Source organism: Nanorana parkeri, unplaced genomic scaffold, assembly GCF_000935625.1.
Source record: "Nanorana parkeri isolate BGI_ZX_2015 unplaced genomic scaffold, ASM93562v1 scaffold1760, whole genome shotgun sequence".
Taxonomy (NCBI): Eukaryota; Metazoa; Chordata; class Amphibia; order Anura; family Dicroglossidae; genus Nanorana; species Nanorana parkeri.
In genome coordinates, this window is record NW_017308028.1 from 290,707 (window position 1) to 294,254 (window position 3,548).

Consider the following 3,548-nt stretch of genomic DNA (forward strand, 5'->3'; position numbering starts at 1 on the left):
CTGCACTTTGTATGCTGTGCCCATCCTGCATTTCTGAAGGTACATGCATTGGGCTGATTCGAGGTCTTTAAGCGTTTCAGCCCTAAGTGGCCTTAGTCACAGCTCATTACACCTTAGAAATTAGTTGGACATTCTGCAATATTGCACCGCAGATTATCGGTATTCCAAGAGCCTCTCCGACAGGGGCGTAACTAGAAATCACAGGGCCCCAAAGTCCACCTGAGTCCCTGTACAGCCCACCTGGGGCCCCGCACATACCAGAGACCCTGCAGAGCCCACCTGAAACCCCACACAGCCCACCTGAGAGTGACCCTGAGGATCCCTCCTGAGACCCACGGCCAATCAGGAAGCCGGGTGGCGCGTCATTACACGCTGCCCGGCTTCCTGATTGGCTGGGAAGTAGACTCCATGCTCCCTCGTCACTTGGTGGCATGGAGCCGGCATCTCAGCCAATCAGGAAGCCGGGTGGCGCATCATTACACGCTGCCCAGTTTCCTGAAGCCGCCTCCATGCTCCCTCGTCATCAGGGAGCATGGAGCCAGCTTCCCGGGCCAATCAGTAAGCTGGGGGGCAGGTAATGACTCGCTGCCCCGCTTCCTGATTGGCACAATGCTGGCTCCATGCTCCCTCAGCTCTTGGTGACGAGGGAGCATGGAGCCGGCTTCCCGGCCAATCAGGAAGCCGGACGGCGTGCAGTGACTCGCTGGCCAATCAGGAAGCCTGGCGGCGAGTAGTTACCTGCCACTCGCTTACTTATTGGCCAGAAAGCCGGCTCCATGCTCACTCGTCACCTGGCGTATCTGGAATCTGGGGGGGCGGGGTAATGACTTGCTGCCTGGCTTTCTGATTGGCCAGCGAGTCTTTACCCGCCCCCCGGCTTCCTGATTGGCCGGGAAGCCAGCTCCATGCTCCCTTGTCACCTGGTGGGCGGCTTCCTTAATGGGACCTCCGGTATCGGTGCATCCCTCATTTGTAACGTCTAGAATTCTATCATTTGTAAATAAAAATAACAAATGAATTACAATGTCAACACGAGTGCGAGTGTAATAACTCCTTACACTGTGCTGCATGTTACATACTCAGTATTACACCACTCTGTCTATTGTTATGTACATTACATACTCCATGCTGCTTCCCTATGTACACTGTGCTGTATGTTATATACATTCTGCACATTATATACTCTCTATTCCTCTGTGAAAACTGCGCTGGATGTTATCTACTCAGCATTAGACCGCTCCATGTATTGTTCTATACATTACATATCCCATACTGCTTCACTCTGTACACTGTGCCGTATGTTACATACTCCATTCCGCTACATTCTGTACGCTGTACATTATATACTCTATATTACTCTCTGTACACTGTGCTGTATGTTATATACTCCATGCCGCTACATTCTGTACACTGTATACTCTATATTCCTCTATACACTGTGCTGTATGTTATATACTCCATGCCGCTACATTCTGTACACTGTATACTCTATATTCCTCTATACACTGTGCTGTATGTTATATACTCCATGCCGCTACATTCTGTACACTGTATACTCTATATTCCTCTATACACTGTGCTGTATGTTATATACTCCATGCCGCTACATTCTGTACACTGTATACTCTATATTCCTCTATACACTGTGCTGTATGTTATATACTCCATGCCGCTACATTCTGTACACTGTATACTCTATATTCCTCTATACACTGTGCTGTATGTTATATACTCCATGCCGCTACATTCTGTACACTGTATACTCTATATTCCTCTATACACTGTGCTGTATGTTATATACTCCATGCCGCTACATTCTGTACACTGTATACTCTATATTCCTCTATACACTGTGCTGTATGTTATATACTCCATGCCGCTACATTCTGTACACTGTATACTCTATATTCCTCTATACACTGTGCTGTATGTTATATACTCCATGCCGCTACATTCTGTACACTGTATACTCTATATTCCTCTATACACTGTGCTGTATGTTATATACTCCATGCCGCTACATTCTGTACACTGTATACTCTATATTCCTCTATACACTGTGCTGTATGTTATATACTCCATGCCGCTACATTCTGTACACTGTATACTCTATATTCCTCTATACACTGTGCTGTATGTTATATACTCCATGCCGCTACATTCTGTACACTGTATACTCTATATTCCTCTATACACTGTGCTGTATGTTATATACTCCATGCCGCTACATTCTGTACACTGTATACTCTATATTCCTCTATACACTGTGCTGTATGTTATATACTCCATGCCGCTACATTCTGTACACTGTATACTCTATATTCCTCTATACACTGTGCTGTATGTTATATACTCCATGCCGCTACATTCTGTACACTGTATACTCTATATTCCTCTATACACTGTGCTGTATGTTATATACTCCATGCCGCTACATTCTGTACACTGTATACTCTATATTCCTCTATACACTGTGCTGTATGTTATATACTCCATGCCGCTACATTCTGTACACTGTATACTCTATATTCCTCTATACACTGTGCTGTATGTTATATACTCCATGCCGCTACATTCTGTACACTGTATACTCTATATTCCTCTATACACTGTGCTGTATGTTATATACTCCATGCCGCTACATTCTGTACACTGTATACTCTATATTCCTCTATACACTGTGCTGTATGTTATATACTCCATGCCGCTACATTCTGTACACTGTATACTCTATATTCCTCTATACACTGTGCTGTATGTTATATACTCCATGCCGCTACATTCTGTACACTGTATACTCTATATTCCTCTATACACTGTGCTGTATGTTATATACTCCATGCCGCTACATTCTGTACACTGTATACTCTATATTCCTCTATACACTGTGCTGTATGTTATATACTCCATGCCGCTACATTCTGTACACTGTATACTCTATATTCCTCTATACACTGTGCTGTATGTTATATACTCCATGCCGCTACATTCTGTACACTGTATACTCTATATTCCTCTATACACTGTGCTGTATGTTATATACTCCATGCCGCTACATTCTGTACACTGTATACTCTATATTCCTCTATACACTGTGCTGTATGTTATATACTCCATGCCGCTACATTCTGTACACTGTATACTCTATATTCCTCTATACACTGTGCTGTATGTTATATACTCCATGCCGCTACATTCTGTACACTGTATACTCTATATTCCTCTATACACTGTGCTGTATGTTATATACTCCATGCCGCTACATTCTGTACACTGTATACTCTATATTCCTCTATACACTGTGCTGTATGTTATATACTCCATGCCGCTACATTCTGTACACTGTATACTCTATATTCCTCTACACACTGTGCTGTATGTTACATGCTCAGCATTGGAACACTCTGATTGATTCCGCTGTGGGCGACCTACCTTAGACTGTGAGACTTCTTCTTGATCTCGTTCCAGCACAGGTTCATGTCGGTGCAGATCTGAGACTCTGCCGCCTCCTCTGGGGGGGGAGGGGGGGGGGGGGCACGGGGGCGAAA